This window comes from Halichoerus grypus, chromosome 7 (assembly GCF_964656455.1).
Source record: "Halichoerus grypus chromosome 7, mHalGry1.hap1.1, whole genome shotgun sequence".
In the NCBI taxonomy this organism is placed as follows: Eukaryota; Metazoa; Chordata; class Mammalia; order Carnivora; family Phocidae; genus Halichoerus; species Halichoerus grypus.
Genome location: NC_135718.1, coordinates 107209153 through 107232882, shown reverse-complemented (window position 1 = coordinate 107232882; position 23730 = coordinate 107209153). Strand labels below are relative to the sequence as shown.

The 23730-nt window shown below is 43.0% G+C and overlaps 1 long non-coding RNA gene across 8 annotated transcripts in view; it reads left to right on the top strand.

The window, feature by feature from the left end:
- LOC118519476 (uncharacterized) overlaps positions 1-23730 on the top strand; it is a 517670-nt gene that overhangs the window by 14902 nt on the left and 479038 nt on the right. For 2 of the 8 annotated variants that reach the window (XR_013449840.1, XR_004912051.2), the window contains 3 exons: positions 3544-3785; positions 13260-13341; positions 13616-14038. The exons of 1 other annotated variant lie outside the window; for it this stretch is intronic. This is a non-coding gene — a long non-coding RNA (uncharacterized LOC118519476). Of the gene's footprint in view, positions 1-333; positions 558-3543; positions 3786-8540; positions 9751-13259; positions 13342-13615; positions 14039-23730 lie in introns of those variants that run through there. 5 more of the 8 variants (XR_013449845.1, XR_004912052.2, XR_013449841.1 and 2 more) reach the window with 5 other exon arrangements.

Below are 23730 nucleotides of genomic sequence, written 5' to 3'. Positions count from 1 at the left end.
TGACCCCAGATGCTCCTGACCATAGAAACCCACGTACCAAATAACAATAGCCACATCCAGCTTTCAAGGACTTACTGAATGCCTGGCACTGTGCTAAGTACTTTATATGCATCATCTAATTTAATCATCACCTAACCCCATGAGCTCAGTGTTACTCTTACTCTCATTTTCTAGAAGAGGACACTGAGGCTTAGAGAAGCTTAGTAATTTTCTCAAGGTCATGTGTCTGGTAATTACTGCAGCTGCCTCCTACTGAATAAAAACCCTGGAAACAACTGGTTTGGTTGTTTGTTTTGTTTTGTTTTGTTTTGTTTTGTTTGTTTTTTGTCTAAGTCCCAGCATTGTATAGTAATGGCTAAGAGAGTTGGATCCAAAAGTAGATGGCTTGGACTTGAATCAGAATTCTGTCTCCTGGGTCCTGCATAAATGTGAGCAAGCTGTTTAAACTCTGTACTCCACGGAGAAAGTAGGAACCTCACAGAGTTGAAGATTAAGTAACACACTTAATTAAGAAGGATGTGGGGCAGTGCCTGGCACATAGTGAGGGCGCAATACATGTGAGCAATTATTATTATTTTTTAATTTTTTATTGTTTTTTTTAATTTTTTATTGTTATGTTCATGTGAGCAATTATTATATGCATTCTCTTGTAGGGCTGGAGGGGTGGGAGTATAGCAAAAGAGAAGTCGCAGCTCGTGGTTCAGCCGCAGTCCGGTGGGGAAGACAGATGTAGACCCAAATGGGAAACAATGGCGAAAGCGGGCAGGAGGCTGAGCCGCATCTCGGAGGCAGAGTGACTTGTGACTGATAAGGGCCCTTCAAGCCTGTGGTCCTAGATCTTTCGTCTTTCCGGTGCTGGTAGGAGCGTGTTTACAGATGCAGGATTTTCCTTCCTTTCCCTCAGGTTTCACACATACACAAGAATTAGGAAATCTGGTTGGGAGTTTCATGATTGTGTTTTTCCTGACAGCTTGGTCCAATTTTAACACTTGAAAGGGCAGGGCCAAGAGAGAGTAGACACAGTCTTTTATTTGGGCTTCTTGAATATTTAAACATCGATTTGATCCTTAGGCTAATATAATAGAAACTTGATCAAGGGAAGAAGTTGGGAAAGGAGAGTGTGGGAGGTGTGCTCGTTCCCTCTGTGGGGGTTTCCTCATATTCTAATTACACGGAACCTCAGGAATATGTTGGAGATTAGCTCTTTATTGGTGAGCATGAGCTGTATGATCTACAAGTGGATGTGTCTGTGTTGATGTGTTGTGTATAGAAGTTGAGAGAGAGAAGGATTTCAGAACAGAAAGCTAGGCTTCCGAATCTGAAGGGGCAGAAGGAGAGGATTAGCAAGTGGAGACACTGATGTACGCGCACCGGCCTTGGTTCCCAGCAGCGCATCTGTCTGGTGTGTGGCAGGCAGTCACCAAATATTTGCTCACTCTGAATAAATAGATGGTTTATATTCTCGTTCATATGTTGAGGATGACCTCTATGACTGGCGGATTCTGGATTTGTTTACTCTCTGAGAATTTATTCAGGAAAACAAGGGATAAGTGAGACCACCTTTGTCAGAAGTTCCCTTAGAGCGGTCACCTATCCTTGTGAAGAATGACCCAGAGGACTTAGTGGGGGGAGCATCTGGTAGCCCTCCCTGGCTGTGGCTTAGAATCACTTGCGGAGCTTTTGAAAACACATGGTTGCCAGGCTCGACCTCACTCCAGACTGATCAAATCAAAATCTCTGGGCGCAGGGCCTGGGTGTTGACATTTTTCTTTTCAAGGACTCCCCAGGCGATTCTAATGGGATCCAGGGGTGCAAAGCGATGGACAAAGACGTCTGTAGATGGGAAGGTGGGTGGCATCTGCCAGAAGGCTTGGTTTGCAGTCGGCCAGAGGTAATAAACTGCAAGTGTCACCTGCATGAGGGTGGAAGTGTGTCGGCCACCACTTAGGCTTCCAGGATTATTTCCAAGAGACCTCTCTGAGCTTGGACTGAAGACAGCCCAGCACAGGGACAGGGAAGGCGCTGGAAGGATGGCTGCAGAGGAAGGAGGTAAGCTTTAGTAATTGGAACAGCCACTGAATTTTCAACTACTTCATTGCTATAATTTTGAGATTTCCTATAGCCTGAGGCTAAGTACCTGGTTGGGATGGGGGGGGGAGTGCGGGGGTGGGGGAGATGTAAGGAAGGGGAAGGGTGTTCAGGTATCCTGGAGCCCCACACCTGGTCTCGTTGAAGGTGCTGGGCTGGGTCAGCAGAAGGCTCCATTGCCTCTTGCAAAGGCTGCAGAAGTTCCCCTGAGATCTGGCTCCCCTCAGCAGCTGTGCTGCACCCTGGGACTCTCACTGTCAAGCCCATTAAGATGATCGAAGAGTCACTGGAGAGTTGTGAGAGCCTCTGAAGAGTTTGTGGAGTGTGACTGTGACCATGGGAGCATATTTCATCTTGCCCTGAACCGAACTGCTGAGGGATGATTCACTTGTATTTCCAACAGGACGAAGGTAGCAGTCAGTCACACAGCTCTGAGCACTCTTCTGGTTAGCAAACAGCATCCTAGAAAAGCTACCTGAATTTCTACAGGCAACCTGTCTCCTTCAGGATGTAAAGCCTCCCTCAATGTAGGATGTTTCAGGGTCCCTTACTGAGTTTGAGGAGACCAGGGAAGATGTAGGCCAGGGAAGGAAAATTTTCATTGTTCTCGAAGCAGGAGAATTAGATTATCAACATAAACCCTTCTCTAAAACGCATCTGAGCCAGCACTCTGTGCTTCCTGCTGCCTGCCTCCTCCTCTGGAATCCTTCTGCAACCCTCCCCATCCCCACCCCATTCCCTCTCTCCCGCTCTCCTCCCGAGGACAATTCCATCTCAACCGTATGCACTTGATAGAATCTCGCACACAGGCGCATTTATTATTGACCAGCTTCTTTATCTTGGATATTATGTCACAAGTAGTCAAGACTATAGCTCTTGAAGGTACTTTCACAGATTTAAGATGAAGAAACAGTATCCATATAGTTCCGGAGTCAAGAAGTCTGATAGCCAGCCAGTGTGAGAAAAAAAGAAAAAAAAAAAAAGAAAAAACGGGTAAGACTATTGGAGAGTGGAATTTTACTCACTGGAGCCAGCTTGGACTTTAGATATGAAACGTTTGATTTATAGTTTCTATTTCACTCTGATAGAAAACCCTGCTTACCCTTATTGGAAGGTCGAATGTATTAGGTTCTTTAGCTAAGGTAGCTGTTAAAATTTATTTCACATTCAAGGAAAGGGGCACTTGTTATTCACCATGTTCCCATTTTAATTATGATTTTCCTGGCATCATTTTTAACAAGAATAACCTAAGGCCTGCAAGGAGTGATTTCCCCTCATCAGTTCCTAAAGCCGCCCTCCCCCTCCAACGAGCCGCCGCCGTTCTATCGCCACAGACGAAATGAAATGGGGAATTGAGCAATTACCTGGTGAATCTGAACACTGTAGAGTCAGCAGTCAATTAGAATAGTTCAATTACAAAAATCTTTTTTTCTCCCTTCTTCTTTTGCTCTGTAGACTTATCACCTTAACTCCTGCTACTCCATCTGCCCTGCGTGGAGGCTCCTTCTCATCCTTCTGCCTCTGCTGACCCTGGAGCCCTCTCAACTGGATGGCCACGGCTCCTCGGCCCACCTAGCCCCCCTCTCCACTCCTTTCCGGTAGAGGCCTCAGGGTCGTACTCCCCCAGAGAGAGCGGGCTCAGAATTGAGCACCCCCTCGTGTCAGGCCGACCCCTGAACTGTCACCTCATTTCCTAGGTGGGAGCCCACAACCCCATTGGTTTCTCAGACTGGGGGCATTGGCTTCTAGAACATCCCTTATTCTGAAGATGGTCTTTGCACACCCCGTTGGCTCCTTGGACTCTTAATTCCTACAGGGATGCTGCTTATTCTTGCCAGCTTCCCTCACCAGGGCCTGGGGCTTCACCCTAGCCCGTTGTGACGAGGGTATCTGCTCCCAGGCACAGACCTCACAGGCCTTTTCTGTGTGTCTCTGCCCCCTGCCAGTTTGGGGCTTCCAAGGATTTCTTCTTCATCACAATGTCAAGCACCTGTCTGCCTCTTTTTTTTTTTTTTTAAAGATTTTATTTATTTATTTGACAGAGAGCGCAAGAGAGGGAACACAAGCAGGGGGAGTGGGAGAGGGAGAAGCAGGCTTCCCGTTGAGCAGGGAGACTGATGAGGGGCTCGATCCCAGGCCCCTGGGACCATAACCTGAGCTGAAGGCAGACGCTTAATGACTGAGCCACCCAGGCGCCCTCAGGGTTCCTTTTTCTTCACATCCTCACTAAGAAGAGTTAGCTCTCATCTTTTTTATTCTAGCCATTCTAACAGGTGTAAGGTGATATCACATTGTGGTTTTGATTTGCAGTTCCCTGATGATGAGTGATATTGAGCATCTTTTCATGTGTCTGTTGGCCATCTGGATGTCTTCTTTGGAAAAATGTCTATTCAGGTCCTCTGTCCATTTTTAAATCAGATTGTTTTTTTTTTGGTGTTGAGTTGCAAAAGGTCTTTGTATATTTTGGACACTAACCCCTTATCAGACATATCATTTGCAAATATCTTCTCCCATTCTGTAGTTTGCCTTTTCATTTTATTGATGGTTTCCTTTGCTGTGCAAAAGCTTTTCATTTTGGTGTAGTCCCGATAGTTTAATTTTGTTTTTGTTTCCCTTGCCTGAGGAGACATATCTAGAAAAATGTTTCTATGGCTGATGTTAAAGAAATTACTGCCTATGTTTTCTTCTAGGGGTTGTATGGTTTCAGGTCTCATGTTTAGGCCCTTAATCCATTTGGAATTCATTTTTGCGTATGGTGTAAGAAAGTGGTCCAGTTTCACTCTTGTGCATGCAGCTGTCCAGTTTTCCCACCATCATTTGTTGAAGAGACTGTCTTTTCCCCATTGTATGATGTTGCCTTCTTTGTCATAGATTAAAATTGGCCATATAAGTGTGGGTTTATTTTTGGGCTCTCTATTCTGTTCCATTGGTTCATGTGTCTATTTTTGTGCCAGTAATGTACTATTTTAGATTACTACAGCTTTATAGTAGATCTACAAAAATCTAGGATGGTGATGCCTCCAGCTTTGCTCTTCTTTCTCAAAATTGCTGTGGCTATTAGGGGTCTTTTGTGTTTCCATACAAATTTTAGGATTATCTGTTCTAGTTCTTTGAAAAATGTTGTTGGTATTTTGATAGGGATTGCATTAACCCTGTAGATTGCTTTGGGTATATGGCATATTAACAATATTGGTTCTTCCCATCTGTGAGTGTGGAATATCTTTCCATTTGTTTGTGTCATCTTCAATTTCTTTCATCAGTGTTTTATAGTTTTCAGAGTACAGGTCTTTCACCTCCTTGGTTAAGTTTATTCCTAGGTGACAATATATACTTCTTACCCTTAAGGAATCTGTATTTGTTTGCTAGGGCTTGCCTAACAAAGTACCATAACCTGGGTGAAATTTATAGCCTCGCAGTTCTGGAGGCTAAAATTCTGAGATCAAGTGGATGGGGGGATTGATTCCTTCTGAGGGCTATAAGGAAGAATCTGTTCCAGGCTCCTTTCCTAGGCTTGTTGATGGCCATCTTCTTCCAGTGTCTTCATATTTTCTTCATATTGTCTTCCTTCTATGCACGTCTATGTCTGTGTCCAAATTTCCCCTTTTTGATAAGGACACCAGTCATATTGGATTAGAGACCCATTCTGCTACAGTATGACTTCATTTTAACTTATTACATCTACCATGACCCTGTTTCCAAATAAGGTCACATGCTGGGGTGCTGGGGGTTAGGACTTCAGCATTGTTTTTGGGGGACACAATTCAACCCATAAGAGCATGCCTCATTTTATGGGGATGATAATGATAGTGAGAGATGTTCATATATGTTCACTGTGTACCCAGTATGGGGAATCATTCCCTTTTCTTCACTTTTCAGGCCGACACGCCCTCCAGACAGCTACCATTTATCAAGCAATAACTATGTACCAGGAACTGTTTGTATTTCTTGAGCACTTTCTGTCTATTGAACACTATTTGGTGATTTACGAGCATTGACACCATCCTATGAAGACACTGAGGCCCAGCGGGGTCAATACATAGCCCAGCTTCACATGGTAAGGAAAGAGAAGCAGATCAGGTGTATTTTGTAGGAACTGAATTACTTAACCATTCTACCCCTACCTTCCTGCAACACCAGGCTCTCTATGGAGGATCTCTCCATTGTTTTCGACCCTGCCCCTCCCAGGGCACAGCTGGCAGAGATTACTACTATGTGCAGAAGCCCTATTGCCCCAGGCTCTAGTCCGCATGGTCAGAGCCTCTACCCCATGTGCTCTTAAAATAGTCACCTCCCATCTATTTCAGATCCTATTTATTGCCTTCACTGTATCTTTCAAATAGAATTCTTTTATTCATTTGCTGACTTGCTTATTGTCTGTCTTCCTGATAGAGTGTAAGCTCCATGAAGGCAGGGACCAGCATTGCTGGTGCCTAGCACCCTGCTTGGCCCATAGAGGCATTCCAGAAAGACCTTTGAGTAAATGGATTCTGTTATGGAAAAAGCATATTTCTTTGGAACCTTCTCAAAAACAGGATTATTTTAAAGCACAGAATGCAAAAGGACTCTAGGAACACATATATTAAATAATTGAGTAAAAATGAGACATTTGGGGCATCATTGCTTGTCCCTAGCACAGATGTGGAGGACACCGAAGACATGGCTCTCTGCACTAAAGTCATATTACAGCATTATTGATAATTATCATCCCAACTGAAACAAAGAATGCTTATATAACTCTAGCAATGTAGCTCTTAGGTTTCAGTTTCATGGAGAATACTGACTTCTCACCCAGGGCCCCATCAACACTGTCTCTCCTAGCAGTGACCCACTCCCACCGCTTGTGAGAACAGGTCGCATATTCGAGGCAAACCTGACCGTCTGAGGTCACTATGTGGCCTGAGAACAGGCTGCATATTCGAGACAAACCTTACCTGTCAGAGTGTACGTGAATTACACCCTGCACCGCTGGGGTGGTGGAGCAGAGAGGGTGGGACTGGCCATTGGAAGGCCTGGGTTCTCACCTGTGAGCGCCCACAGGCAGCTCCTAATTTATGTTCACATTGGGTGTCCTCGTTTGGAAAAAGGGGTAAATGATTGCTGCCCGGTCTGTCTCGCAGACCATTGCAGGGTTCAATTAAGATAATGCACAGAGAAGTGCTTCTGACCCAGCATATATACATACAAAGAATAATTACCTGGGAGCCTCATGGCAGAGTGGAAAGAACAGAAGCATTGGGATCTGACAGACCTGGGCTCAGATCCTAATTCTACCACTTATTAACTGTGACTTGAGTTATTTAAACATCTCTGTGCTTCCGTTTTGTCATCTGTGAAATGGGGAGAGTAACATCAACTTTGCCTGTTTATGAGGATTAAAGGGAATGATATTTGAGAAGCCCTACACACATCGTAGGTACAGTAGTGATATTTTCTCATTTATTTTATTTTGTCATTTAATCAGATGATGCCATTGTATCGGTTTTCTAGGCTGTCATAATGAATAACCACAAATTTTGTTACTTAATACATATTTATTATCTCTTAGATCTGTAAGTCAGGAGTCCAATGGGCTCTGTTGGTTTCTCTGCCTGTCTTGCGAGACTGAACTCAAGATGGTGGCATGGTCTGAGGGATAATTTGCCTCTAGGCTCATTCATCGTGTTGGCAGAATTGAGTTCCATGGGGCTGTAGGACTGAGGTCCCATTTCCTTGCTGACTGGAAGCTGGGGAATTATTCTCAGCTGCTAGAGGCCCCCCACCTTGCTCGGCTTGTGGCCTCTTTCCTCCATTTTCAGAGCCAGCAACAGTTGGGGGAATCCTTCTCACGGTGCATTACTTTGACCTTTTCTGCTTCCCTATTCCATTTTTAAGGGCCCATGTGATTTGATTATATTGGGCCTACCTGGATAATCTGGGTTAATCCACAGCCCTATCTTAAAAGTCCATAACCTTAATTTCATCTGCAAAGCTCCTTTTGCATGTGACCATATTGTGCCAACGTAATACAGTCATGAGTTCCAGGGATAAGAACGTGGACATCTGGGGCGCCTGGGTGGCTCAGTCGTTAAGCGTCTGCCTTCGGCTCAGGTCATGATCTCAGGGTCTTGGGATCGAGCCCCACATCGGGCTCCCTGCTCCGCGGGAAGCCTGCTTCTCCCTCTCCCACTCCCCCTGCATGTGTTCCCTCTCTCGCTGTGTCTCTCTCTGTCAATAAATAAAATCTTTAAAAAAAAACAAAAAAAAAACGTGGACATCTTTGGGGGCATTATTCTTCCTACCACAACCAGATGTTGATGGCCTGTTTTTTATATATATTAATAATGTCTGCTCAATGAGATCTAATATTCAAAATACTGAACTCTGCCTGGTGTAGAGTAAGCTCTTGATCAATATTAGCTTCTGTTTTTGCTTTTGGTAAGCTCATGGTAATAAGTCTCTTATTTTCCCTGCAGGTCTTGGCAAAGCCACCAGATTAAGGAAGACCTCCTTTATGATCCCTCTTAGTTTTATCCAGAAAGTCTGATCCCAGACCTTGTCCATCAGGCTGGGTTCAGCGCTAATCCTCTGTGTTCCCAAATCACAGCACTTACCTTGTTTAATCCTTCATGTCTCTTTCCTTGCAACTCTTCCACCAGACCCTGAGCTTTTTGAGGACAGAAACTAAACACATTTTTTTCTGGTATCATTTAGTAGAGTGTCTGGTACCTAGTAGGTGCTTGATAAATGTTTATTAAATAAATGAATGAGAGATGCTGTACTTTTTAGGGAGTTGTCTTTACATAGAGGTTTCTTGAAAAATAAATATAGGTTGTGCTTTTGAATTGTTTAGACCCAGATCTTGTGGAGAAAGTCTTTTCTAAAACTGCCACAGGGGCGCCTGGGTGGCTCAGTGGGTTAAGCGTCCGACTCTTGATTTCGGCTCAGGTCATGATCTCAGGGTCGTGGGATCCGGCCCCACATTGGGCTCTGCACTCAGTGTGGTGTCTGCTTGTCCCTCTCCCTCTGCTCCTCCCCCCACTCATGCTCTCTCTCTCAAATAAATAAATAAATAAATAAATAAATAAAATCTTTGAGAAAAGGAAAATTGCTGCAGACTCCTGGTAACTACTGTACATGGAACTTACTGAATGATCTTGTCACTTTTTTTTCTCTGAATGCAGCAGAGAAGAACACAACCAGAGCATTGAAATGAAGCCACATCAGTTTGGCTTACTTCTCATTTGCTGACTCACTGGGTCTTAGTATATCTAACAGCAAAATTGAACCCTGGTGCCCTTTCTCTTGGAAATTCATAAGTAGCTCTTCCTGTTGCTTCTTTGTTGTTGTTGTTTTCCTTCACATGTCGAATGCTTATTCTCTCTCCATTCTGTGAAATGTCCTAAAGATACTGCATGGAGTGAGTGGTCAGTAATGATCAAATAAGAGCGATGTTCATAGGGTGGTATATTTACCATTGCTGCGTGTGTTTGTTTTCTGTATTTTAAAATGTTGTCTACTTTGGTTTGTCAACTTGCTCATGTTGACTCCAGATCAACCTGGGCCAGGATCCCTTCACAGCTGTTCTGAGCTTGGCTGGTCCTTTTGCAATAATTGCTCCCACTCAGGGACTTTGGTCTTGCGATATTTATTTTTAGGTTCAATATAGTCTCCATTATTTTAAAGGAACAGTTTTATTATCTGAAACAAACAACCACAAATGAAAAATTGGAGCCAAATCACAGGTCTCAGGACCCAGATGAGGAATAAAGAAAAATTGTTTATAGCCATAAATGCTTTCTTTGCAGTTTTCCTTCTGTCTATCGGGCTGGGGCACATTTCCTACCATCACAGACCAGTGATTAGGCATTAGATTATGTCTAGATGTTATAAATGTGCTGCCCTCTATTGGAAGTCTGGGAATCCTAATTTCCCTTGGATTCAGGGCTCCCCTTTGGAGTCACAGTGCAGTTCAGGTGTGAGGCTCACTTGGGCCATTGAACAGTTTTAGTGAAGCCCGTTCTCAACGGCTACCTCTGATTGACCACCCTTGCACAATGACTTGCAATGCAGCAAATGTTTATTGAACACCCACCGTGAGCCAGACATCACAGGAGGTACCTGATAGACTCGCAGATGCCTAAAACATGCTTCCTGATTTCAAGAAGCTTATGACTGGCTAAAGGAGACAGACTTGTACACAAAGAAGTAGAATGGGAAGCTGACTCCATGAAGGTCTACAGCTCCAAGAAATTTTAAGCAGAGGCATGGCTGAAGAGTTAGGACTTAGTACTGGACCAATGGTTGTCTCAATGCCTGGCATATGGGAGCTGTTTCATATGTGTGGTATGTGTGATGTGGGGAAGGTGATATAATTAGAGCACATCGGAGGGGGGCAGTGTCAGGAAGGGCTGCACCTCGTTGGCATTTTCCTCTCCTACTTAGACTCTGAGCTTTACTGGAAACATGGTGTGTGACTTCAGCTCTGGCAAAGAGGGTGGTGGCTTGTTCATAACTTGTCTTGTGAAGTGCCCCATGAAAAAGAGATCTTTTAGGATAATAATTAGAATAGTTAGAAAAAAATCAATTAGAATAGTTAGAATAATTTGGGGAAATGCTGTTTACTCTTTTCTGTTCATTCATTTATTCATCCCTTCATTGAATAAATATATATATATTTTTAAAGATTTTATTTATTTACTTGACAGAGAGAGAGAGACAGCAAGGGCAGGAACACAAGCAGGGGGAGTGGGAGAGGGAGAAGCAGGTTTCCCGCTGAGCAGGGAGCCCGACCCGGGGCTTGATCCTAGGACCCTGGGATCATGACCTGAGCCGAAGGCAGACGCCTAACGACTGAGCCACCCAGGCGCCCCTGAAAAAATATATTTTAAATATCTACCATGTGCCAGGCATTGTTGTGGGTACAGGAGACACAGCAGTGACTGGGAGAGGTCAAAGTCCCTCTCCTCATGGAGCTTACATTCTATCTAGTGTGACAGGCGATCAACGGAATAAGAACTTGAAGCATATGGTATTTTAGAGAAAGGTATTAAATACTACAGAGAGAAAAAAATAAAGAGGGAAAGAATATTGGAAGTGTGGGGGAGGGGCGTGTTGGAATTTTGAAAGGGAGGTCAGGGACATTCTCACCAGATGTTAGGTTTGAGGAGAGACACAGAAGAAGAGAGGGAGTGAGGTGGGTGTGTCTCTGGCTAACAAGCAGTCAGACAAGAGGGAGCCGTGAGCATCCAGGGTTTACAGAGGAGCACCGAGCCTGGTGTGGCCACAGCCCAGGGAGGGAGGGGAGAAGATGGGAGATGTGGGCAGAGAGGTCATGCAGGAGCAGTATTTAGGGCTTGGGATCATAGTCAGGACTCTGGCTTCCATTCTGAGTAAAAGGAGAAGCCACGTCAGGGTTTTAAGGAAAGGGGTGTGGTGACCTGTTAAAGTCAACGAAGCACTCTACTCGGGGGGGGGGGGGGGTGGGCTGGGAATAGACGCCATCAGGAAAGAGCAGAAGCAGGGACACTGGTTAGGAGGCCCTTTCAAGAATCTAGGTGAAGGATGATGGTGGCCTGAACTGAGGTGGCAGAGTGGGCTATGAGAAATGGTCGAATTCTGGATATAGTTTGAATGTTGAGCTGATGGGATTTGCTGCTAAACAAAATATGGGGTGTGGGAGAAACAGAGGAATCAAGAATGGCATTACGCTTTTTGACCTGAGTAATTAACAGAATGAAGTTGCTGTTGCGTGGGGAGGCAAGACTGAGGGAGGCGGTTGAAAGAATGTCAGGTTTCAGATGTCGCTCAGATATCTCGCAGGAGATTGGGAATCGGCAGTCTGGCGCTCAGAGCAGAGTGTGAGCCAGAGATACAAACTGAAGAGTTGTCAGCATATATGAGTAGTTAAGGCTAAGAGACTGGGTGAAGTCACCCAGGATATGAGTGTAGGCGAGGAAGAGAAGAGCGCCAGGGCTGAGCCTTGGGATGCATTGAGTCACATTTGAATTCTCAACTCTGACCATCCCTGAAGAAACGAAACAGGTTGAACCTGTCTTTTCCCAATCTATCTGACCACGGAACCCACATTCCTCTACATAACTGTGGAAATGATATTCCATTGAACACATTTTGAAGAAAGCCACTGTAGGCTTGGGAGGTAGCCTAGGGCCATGAGGTGAAGAACTTTCCATGCTCTGCTGGGGAGTTTGGACTAGATCCTCCAGGTGGGGGGCGCACTGAGGGATTTTAAGAGAAGAACTGTCAGGATTACATATTTTGGTGGCAGTGTGGAGGGTGGCTGAGGGAGGGGAGTCTGAAGGAAGAAGACAAGCAAATAAGCAATTGAAATAGCCTGGGTGAAGGATGACAAAGCCCTGAATGTAGCAATTGTGAATGGAGAGAAAGAATCAGATAAAAGGATATTTAGGAAGTTTAGAATCTGTAAGATTTGAAGACCAATTAGATATAGTGGGTGATGAAAAGATTCCATGATAACCCTAAGGGTTCTAGCTTGGATGGAATTTTCTATAATTACCTGAATCCCTCAGAGAGGTCTACTAATGCAAGCTACAAGCTAACATTCCATATAATTAACTTTTATTTTTAACATGGTTCAAGTTATATTTTAACAAAACAATGTGAATTAATGTCCAAATGATGGTGCCTTCCACTTTTGTTATTTATAAAGTCATATTCGTTTTTTGTTAACACAAAAGCATTTTAAAAAGGTACTGAATAGAGTATGATAAACTGTTTGAATGTGCAGGGGATTATAATGGCATTTTCTTTAACATTGATAGTTGTATTTTGGAATTGGTGTGTTCTAATCTCTTATATTTGCAGAATACAGATTTGAAAAGAAAACAGACTATTGACTAGAAAAATGTTCTCAGTGGTGGGGCGCCTGGGTGGCTCAGTTGGTTAAGCGTCTGCCTTTGGCTTAGGTCGTAGTCCCAGGGTCCTGGGATTGAGTACTGCTTCAGGCTCCCTGCTGGGTGGGGAGACTGCTTCTCCTTCTCCCTCTGCCCCTCCCCCTGCTTCTGTGCGCTCTCTCTCTCTCTGTCATGAATAAAAAATTGTTCTCAGTGGTTGGGTTAACAACCTTGTATATATACTTAGGCCCCATGCCCCAACACTGAAGAAAAAGTGAGAGACATTTCCAATATTGCTTATTTTGATTTTTCTCTGTTTAGAACGCTGATTGGGGAATGCTGACATTCCTCTGGCTACTCCGTGAGCCCTAGAAAGAAAGGATGTTTCTTTAGTGTAGCTCTGGTATGTTTACAGCTTTTTACCTTTTTAAATAGCCTCTTGCTTGCAATACTGACATCTCCCAAATGGCTTACATTCCATATCCTGCATTGAGAGGCAGAACCAAGTCGTTTAGGGTTTTATGAATGATGCATAACGTCACATCTCAATTGCTAATGAAGCAGAGAGGAAAGACTTCCGTTCTGACATCTAATTAATTCTTGAGAAAACAATGAACATTTTTGGGGTAGTAAATACTGGTTCTGTTCACAAATATTTCTGATTCTCTTCCCTTTAGGCTGATTGAACTTCCCCATCTGCATTCGAAAAGACTCATCATATGACTGATTTCAGCCAATGAAATGTAAGTGGTAGTGACATGCTTCACCTGTGGATGAACAAAAGAGCCAGTTTAGGATTTGTCACATTTCCTTTCCCTTGTCACGGTGACCATGATGCTCCAGATAATGGAGGCTCTATTCATTTTGTTCCTGAGTGACGCAATGTGAGGATGAGTCTTTAGTGGATTTGCAGCCTTTATTGTTTTAAGCAACTGAGGTTTGGGGTTTGTTTGTTATAAATCCCATCCTGACTCATATGCTTTTAATTCTTTATTTACACGTTTTTAAAATGCTGCTCCTATTTTCTGATTATCATATGTTCATCATGAGGAATTTTGAAAATACAGGAAAGTATCAGAAATAAACATGCACTGAAATCACCTAGAAAGAAATAATTTCTATTAATATTTTGATGTATTTTACTTCTCTCTTTCTCTTATACATATATATTAAATATTAAAAACTAAGATCACATTATATATACAATATTGCTTTTTAAATTTATATATATCAGTAGTCTTTAAAATATATACATTTGCTGCACAATATTAGTGAAGGAATGTTGTAATCTATATTTATATTATATATTTTCTACTTATATTATGTATTTAATAACAAAGTAATAGTTTATTTTTGTGCCTTTTCTTTCTTTTTTTTTTTTTTTTTTTAAAGGTTTTATTTATTTGACAGAGAGAAAGACAGCCAGAGAGGGAACACAAGCAGGGGGAGTGGGAGAGGGAGAAGCAGGCTTCCCGCGGAGCAGGGAGCCTGATGCGGGGCTCCATCCCAGGACTCTGGGATCATGACCTGAGCCGAAGGCAGACGCTTAACGACTGAGCCACCCAGGCGCCCCTGTGCCTTTTCTTGTTGTAAACAACATCCCAATGATATATTTGCTCAGATGGCTGTTTATGTCCTTAGGGTAGAACCTAAAGGGGGAATTACTGGCCAAGAAGTAGGAATATTTTTAAGACTTTGGCTACATAGTGCCAAATTGCCCAGGAGAAAGGTTGTACCAATCAGCTCCGTAGCAGCAAGAGACAGGCCACCTCACCGTCCCTGTTGACTGTTAGAATTCCTTTTAATCTCTGTTAATTTGATAGGTGAAAATGCTATCTTCTTGTTTTATATTTGCATTTCTTTGATTACAAGGGATGTCGAACATTTATTTCATATGTTTATGAGTCATTTGCATTTTTCCTCCTGGGAATTTTCTACACGGATTCTCAAGCCCCCCAAACACCAAACTGTTAAACAGAAAGCAACACAGGAAGCCAGCATCGCAACTCTGTTGCCACAGAGCGTCGGCTCGTGGTTTTGAAGTGTGAGCGTGGAACAGGCTTCTCTTATTCCCTCTCATCTTCCTTGTTTTTGATTATTTTCTCTCCAGTCATCTCCCTCCACAGCCTATGTGTCTCTCCAGCCTTGGCCATGCTCCAAGCATTTCATTGCACCAGGCGGCAGTCGTGAATGAACCTGAGATTTTGGAGAGACAGAGAGAGGGACAGATGAGATCAAAGTTAGTTTTAAGGGGAACAGCATTACTGTGAAAAAACCCACGAAGTGCCTGCCTTATGAAAATCCCTCCCTACCACCTGATACGTCCCCATGACCATGACCAAAAGGTGGTGGGCACATCCTCTCTTCTATTGGGGTCAGGGATGAAGAGCCTGCTTCTCTCTGGCTTTAAGGCTGGAATCTACCATCCCTGGTGGTAAAGCTTAAGTTACTCTTCCCAGAAGCGTTCTTGTTTATTTCATAGACATTGCATTACCCCACATTGTCTGTTTGGTGCTTTTAAGAAAGGAGAAGAAAGAATCTAAATCTCCCCAAAGTGAGTGTTAATTTTTAGCTAGTGTGAGATAAAAGACAGATTGAAATGGAGCCTGCGGGACCTGCCCTTCACCCTCCATCTTCATCGGAGTTGGAAGCTCACATTGGTATGTCAGACAGCAACTGGCAAGCTCTTTTATCATCATTAATTGTCCGCTGAGTTGTCACAAGGGGAGAGTAGAATTCAGGTTTAATTACATCTGTATCATCTCTGTTAAAGTTCGGGAGATTCTGCTGGTACAAAACAGGCGTGGGCCAGTGATGTGCCAAGGATACTCCATGAGGCAGAAGCCATGTGTATCCTTGAAGGGAAAAGGTGACTTAACTGAATTCCAAGGGGAGTAAGGCTTATCAAGGCTGGGCAACACTCATGAGATACGGTGATGGGGATGAGGGGGAGGTAAGCTGCCAGTGGCAATGAGCAGGCTAAGGGTAGTTTGGTTTATTTGGGGCAGGTGTAGTGGGCTTCACAGGAAACAAGCAAAGATCCCTTCAAGGAAATTTGCTTGATTTTATGGACAGTAACCAACTGCCAGACAGGGAGCCAAGAAATACATTTGGTTTTAGATAAAGCAATAGCACTCCCCCTCCCATTTCCTTTATGAACGAGTTCTCTGGATGGTCTCCGATTTAGTTCTGGAAATACTGGTGCAGAGTGAGGCTTCAGTGACAGGAGCTTTGGCTAAAATGGGAACTAAAGGGCAGCTTCATGGGAATGGTAAGGGGCAGGGGGCATGGGAGCTGAGTGTGTCAGTAGTTCGTTCTTCCACGAAATAAGGCAGGAAGTGCTGAGAGCCTACACCACACTTAGGACAATGTCCCTTCTGCCCAGTGTAGCCCACAGGGTCTTATTCTGATCTGTTCTCAAGCCCTGGGGACGCCCCTGTCTGCTTCTGTTCTCTCCTTATTGACTGACATCTGAACTTTGTATCTCAGAACAAAGCTCTGACCCCTGCTCATTTCCCTCCGTCAGAGCATGGATCTTGTGCTTAAGAGTGTTAGCCACTTGGTTTCATCTTAGCTCACTTCCTGAAAGAAAATCTGAGGCCATTTCATGAGCTCTCTCTTGTGGAATTAAGTTTTTTCAAAGGATTGTATAGATTGGCCATCTGGCCCTCTGCTTTTCAAAAGGATAATTTCAGTGCTACTCCCATATCTTAGGAAGAGCAATTTATTTTAGTCCTCAGGCCCTCTTTCAGCATTTAGAAAAAAAAAGTAGATCACTTAAATGCAACCTGAAAAATCTAAAAGTAATGATTGTATATGTGTGTGTCTCTGTGTGCTATACACAATAAAAGGGTTTTGCACACATTCTAAGTCTCTAGTTAAAGAAAAGTCTCCCTAATTTAAAGTTTGTGGTGTTTTATGTTAGGTTTCTCATTCAAACCACAAAACTAGTCTTTGCTCTGATTTTTATAGCCAGGAACAGAACTTACAGGGGTAAGTTTGGAAAAACAAGTAAATCAAATTCAGAACTCTCAGAATTTAAAATATGTTGACTAAGATACAAAAGAGGATTAACATTGAATACAAGAATATATATATATGTCAAAGTTTACATGTGATTGCAAGTTTCTTGAAGCTAGAAGCTCTATATTTGTACTTCTGTCCAATAACGCCAGGCACAGGGAGATGTTCGATAAATACGTACCGAATGTGTAGAGTAGTATGAATGTGTTCAACAGCCTTTGTGGTTACCAGATGCCCTGATGGGTTAATCATGTCAATTGAGGTGTGAGCAGAATAGATGCTGAGTGCCAAAACATGAGTTGTGGCTGAGCTCATCCCGGGTCATGGAACCCACCAGAGCGGCCCCTGAGTATGGGAGATAGAGGTGTCTGCCCAGGCCCCAAGGCTGGGACTTGGCGCTGCAGGAGCTGGTAGCTGGGTGTAACTCAGGTGGGTTTTCTACCAAGGTGAAGGATATATACATACATGTAACCAGGGAGGGAAGGCAGGTAGTCACTTGAGTTTGTCTCCTACTGACTTTCTAAGTCCACTCTGTGGGACTAATTTTTCTTCTTTCACCCGGTTAAATACAGATGTGCCCTAGGACCCTTCTGTCCAAGCCAGAGTAACTCAAATGTTTCTCCCATCACTTCAAGGCACCGACATCATCTCAGGATGGAAATCAGTGTATCTGATCCCATATTATAGTTAAAACTCAAATTTTGGAGGTGCCTAGCTGGCTCAGTTGATTAAGCATCTGATTTTGGCTCAGGTCATGATCTCAGGGTCCTGGGATCCAGCCTCGTGTCAGGCTTCCCGCTCAGCAGGGAGTCTGCTTGTCCTTTTCTCTCTCCCTCTGGCCATCCCCCAGCTCGTACTCTCTCTCTCAAATAAATAAGTGAGCACTGGGTGTTATACGCAACTGATGAATCATTGAACACTACATCAGAAACTAATGATGTACTATATGCTGGCTAATTGAATGTAAAATAAAAAAAATAAAACAAAAAATGAAAAAAAAAACCCTCAGATTTTGTTTTAAAATAAAAAAAATTCTCCCTTTCTCTCACTTCAGGCTTATTCCAGGCAGGAGGCCATGGTCAGGGAAACGGTGTTCTCAGACTCCTCTCTCCTCCCTGGCACTTTTTTTTTTTTTTTTAAGATTTTATTTATTTATTTGACAGAGAGAGAGAGACAGCAAGAGAGAGAACACAAGCAGAGAAGTGGGAGAGGGAGAAGCAGGCTTCCCGCTGAGCAGGGAGCCCGATGCGGGGCTCGATCCCTGGACCCTGGGATCATGACCTGAGCCGAAGGCAGATGCTTAACGACTGAGCCACCCAGGCGCCCCCTCCCTGGCACTTCTAATCCTTCTTCCACATTTGGCTAACTCTTGGATTCTGATGAAGGAGATCATGCAGCCTGGTTTACTCAGGCTGGTCCCAGTTGCTTGTTGCCTGGGCCTAGTTATTAATTGTTCCCCTTTGTGTCGTGGGTTTCCAGAGAATTAGAACCAATAGGATATATATTTATATATATATTTACATTATACACACACGTATATATTCCTCATCTCTTAATCTTGCGATCTTAACCCTTGATGTGAGTGAAGGGATTAAGTGTTGAATAGTTTTTGTTTCCCTCTTTTGAAATTCGATACCATAGCAAAATGATATCTCTGTTTCCAGACTTTAACTTAAAGCTCCATTTTCACATTCTGTACAGACACGCACAAAGGGACATACTGGTGTACATTTATCTATAAATATCATCAATGTGAGAACTCCCAGTAACAAAGAAAAAGCGGGTAAGGGGATTGTGCCTCATACTGGCCTTCTTTGTTTTCTCTTTCATACTGTCCTGGATGTGAATTGTGATTTCATTTCACCGGCAGGCATGTGTGTGTGTGGAGGGGAAGGGTGGGCAGAGTCTGCGTCTGCAGAGGGTGGTTAGTCTGCGCACTGACATTCCTGTGAGTTCAACCCTGCGTCTCGTATCAGGCAGGCTGTCCGGGGGTTCTTTAAACTAAGCAGCAGGATGGATGCCACTGGTCATATCAGCCTTGGCTACAAAGGCACTGAAAACAAGGCCCGAGGCAATTAGGACATCAAACAATCCCATTGCTCTTATAATACCTAAATATTAAATATTTAAAAGGTAAGCAGGCTTGAAATTTGTAATGGAGAGAAAATTTCCCTTTAAGTCATTAAGGAGTGTGTGTAGCCCCAAGCCTTTGAAAAATAGTTGGAAAAGTTTGAAGAATTCCTAACTCAAAAGAACCTCAGTTACATTCATAAATATGTAGAGCTCAGAGTAATAAAATAAGGGCCAATGAGGAGGTACATTTAGGAAGGTGACCAGATCATAATTAAAGTAACTGACTTCATAGCCAATTTGGAATTCTGTCTCCAGGAAAATGGTTACTATGTGATAGTCACAGACAACCCCGAGAAAATGAGCATCCAAAACTGCATCAAGGAAGAAAATAAGATGAGGTGGTTAGGAGAGCAGATTCTTTTTTAAAAAGATTTAATTTATTTATTTGAGAGAGAGCAAGAGAGCGAGAGATTTAATTTATTTATTTGAGAGAGAGAGGGATAGCGAGAGAGAGCATGAGCGGGGGATGGGGGGACAGAGGGAGAGGGAGAAGCAGACTCTCCACTGAGCAGGGAGCCTGACATGGGGCTTGATCCCAGGACCCTGGGACCATGACCTGAGCCGAAGGCAGATGCTTAACGACTGAGCCACCCAGGCATCCCCAGGAGAGCAGCTTCTATAGTGAGAGTGAACAGATCCTAATCTGCCTAAATGATTTATGATCTAGGTGGCCCTGGAAACAAGTAGAACTTTTCTCTGCCTTAATTTTCTCATCTGTAAATTGGAACCTATCTCATAGGGTGCTTGTGAGAATGCTGGCAGTGTCCTTGGTACACAGTAAATGCTCAGTAAATATTACTAAATCTGGTAATAATATTTTTTTCTCCTGGGGGCACCAAGAGTCTGACACAAAGATGAGCATTTCAAATAAAGAGAAGCTGTAAGATAAAACCAGCTCATCCAAGCTAGTAACAGACAGCAGTCCAGATTTTCTCTTGATTGGATTTGATTATATAATCACAAAAATAAATAACTGACTCAGTTTCAGATATAAAAGAAGTACAAGTATGACAGAGAAAGTGTTTACTTCTACAAATAGAGGGAGAGCTGTTCAGTTTGCTCCTTTTTTTTTAATGTTTAGTATAATAAATTCTTTTTTCTCCAGAAGAGAGAAAAAAAGTCCACAAAAGTTTTTTCATATTCTGATTCTGTTGTTTTATGTTGGTCTATAGATATGCCCATTATAGACTCAATTCTTGAGTCACGTGAAGATGTGACCCATATTAGTTAGAACTCACCATGTGCTGTAGTCAACATCCTCCACCTCTCATTGGGGGTTATTTTTTTTAAAGGTTTTATTTATTTATTTGTCAGAGAGAGAGAGAGAGAGAGAGAGAGAGAGAGAGAGAGAGAGAACAATCACCAGCAGGGGGAGCTGCAGGCAGAGGGAGAGGGAGAAGCAGGCTCCCTGCTGAGCAAGGAGCCTGATGTGGGACTCGATCCCAGGGTCCTGGGATCATGACCTGAGCTGAAGGCAGACCCTTAACCAACTGAGCCACCCAGGCATCCCTCATTGGGGGTTATATTAGCAGAGGTTCCCTTCTCCCTTGTGCCAGAGCCGCCTGGAGATCGGGCACGTCTTCGGAGGGCTCTGCTCCAGTGTTGATATGGGGACTTGGACACATTTTGTCCTATGGTTCCCATGTTTCCTAGGACTTTTTCAATGTTTTCCATTGGAGCTTCAGCTTTCCTCAGCTGATGAGCAAAGATATAGAATGAGGTTGATTGTGTGGGGTATTTTTTATCCAGCTTGGGAGTGGCGATCATCATTTATTTTCATATTCCTTTGGCCAGAACCTGGTCATATGGCCCCAACCTAACTGCAAGGGAAGCTAGGAAATGTAGGTTTTCTGTATTCCTATGATGGGAAAAAGGGACTGGCAAGCATTTAGTTAGCCTCTGATGCATGACTTTTGTTGATGTGAAATTAAAGAGATTTGTATTGGATAAGGCTTTATAGGGTGGTTTGCCACAAGGGAAGTTCAGAGACCTTGGCCACTAGATCAAGGCAAGAGCCTTTAGTACTTCAAAATGTGAATATGCACATTAATATGTACAGCAGTGAGGACCTCTTTGAGTAGGATGGCCCCTGGGGTAGGTGGAACTCATTTTTGCTTCCTTAGGTCAAGATGCTGAAGAAGTGGCAGTAACCTCATGCTTGCTAGATATTCTCATAACATCAAGACCCCTCCAGAGGATATTGAAACCCTTTACATCTGGCTGATCTAATTCAACTTGATGTTAACTTGATATTGCCCATCTCTTCTCTAGAATTTTCCCTTAACATGCTTCAACTTTTACATCTGAGTCTGTCTGGATCATCAAAATGATTCTTGCCTTGCCCTCCTCACTCACTCATTCATCCATCAAACAGCTATTGAGTATCTACTATGAAAAGACAATAGAATAGTTTTTGTTTATATCTTCAGATAGTAATGTGTCTTTACAAAGAGGTAGAAACTTTCAATTCATGAAATAATCTATTCAATAACAGTAATTTATAATTTAGCACAAGACAATGTGCTAAAGGAATAATCATGCTATATGGCTGTTGGCTTCTCATTTGAATTATTAGTTCCACGAAAGTGTGGGCAAATATGGTAGAGTGTTGATTAACTTTCAGAGGAAGAACTCAAGACTGCCCTCACAGAGTTTTCAAATGCCATTTGGGCTATGTGATGTATGGCTTGGTACTATTTTGGTCAAGGCTGGATTGTCTTGACCTTTAATATCTTTATTCCTTTGTTTCTCTACCTCAGTCAATGAGAAGCAGGATCCAGATAATCACTATAGCTCTTTGAGTCCATCATTTGTTTTTTCTGCCATCTAGTGCTCCTTACTTCTTCCCTTGTGTGAGCCCAAGAAAAAGGAAAAGCAATTTAATTTTAATGTTATCTGAAGTCAGACATAATTAGGAAGACAAATCTACTGGAAAAAAAATCTGCATTCCCAAGCCAAATACTGTGGTGTTGGCAGTCAGATCAAGCACCAACCAAATGCATTAACTGTGCTCTATGAGGCTTTCACTGAAGGTAATAGTTATGTTTCAAGAGGGCATGATATGACCCATGGTATTTCCAAATTCTCAAGAGTAACAAGCCATGAAAAAAATAGGATTTATTTGTGTGTATGAGTTCTAAAAATCATCCTTTGATTTTTCATGGTAGGAAGAGTATCAGACTGAAGCAATGTTATCAAAGGGCCATCTAGGATGTTGTTCAAAATACTAATTTGTGAGCCCCACCCTACACCTTATCAAGGCCAGATATCTGAGGTAGAACCCAGTAAATCTAAATTTTTAACAAACTCCCCAGTTTGAGAGTTCATTAAAAGCTTGGCAACCATTAAACAAGGAGTCAAATCCCAGAACTGTCCTCATCTGTAGAAGGAGAATATTAACACTTACTCTCCTGTCCCACAGGGCTGTGGTACAGGTTAAAAGGAAATCAGGGACCTGAAGTCCTCTGCCAGATGAAAATTTCCCTGCAAATATAAGCCTGTGTTGTTACTGTCAGGAGCAAAAGCCGAGACAACCAACCATCTTTTGCTTTTCTATTTTGTATTCCTCTCCCCTCAGGAGTTTAGGCACAGAGTATCAGAATGTGATGCATTTATTCAGGACCCCCTGCTTTAGTTGAGTTTATGTCAACTGCAGCAGCTCCAAAGCGTATGTGGAGTTAACCATAAGCAAAGTTCCACTGTGCACTTACAGATTTTAAAAGGGACAGGCACAATGTTCTGTTGATCAGGGACACAAACAAAGCTATTAGCTGTAGGTCTAGGGAAAGGGAAAAAAATCACTTTTCATATTGTGCAACCAACCCTAAATCAGGTCAATCTCTCCTTCGTTGCTGGCTAATATCCAAGTCACAGTGAAAAGCTGATGTTTTTGTTTAGAATGGATTTTTGCAGTGTTTATAAACCAAGACTCCTTGAAATTTTCATTAAGAGGATCATGCAGTTCACCTCTTGTCCTGCCCTTTCTCCTTTCTCCTGGAATAGTTGAGTGATTTTGAAAATTCTCACTAGTTTAATTGATTAGTAAGGAGAGTTACTTTTGAAAGTCACCTTCTGCAAAGCAGAACTGAGATTGACACACAGCAAGATTCTACGACCTTAGTGTATGCGTCATAGGGAATGATGAGAACATGACCTTCATTATAGCTTTGAATATGTGAGGAAGGGAAGGGAACTATCATATATGAACTCTGTGCCAGCACTTGGCTAGGCACGTGAGTCCTGTTATGTCATTGAATCCTAATAATTTATGAACCTGTGACATAGGTATATTCATAAACAAGGAAATTAAGGCTCAAAGTCGTTAACTTGCCAGTAGGTGGTAGAGCCAGGATTATTTCTGTGGGACAAACCACCTTAAAACTTGATGACTTACAAAGATAGTCATCTATTAATGCCCTCAAGTCTACAGCCAGTATTAATGGACAGGGCAGCTAGGCGGTCCTGCCAATCTGGGTCAGGTTCAGCTAATCTTGGTTGAGTTAGCTTCTGCATTTGCAGCCAGTTTGTCAGTTGGCTGGTGTGTGTGTGTGTGTGTGTGTGTGTGTGTGTGTGTGTGTGTGTGTCTGACTGGTTCAGGAGGACCTCATCGCGTGTCTGGCAGTTGGTTAGCTGTTGG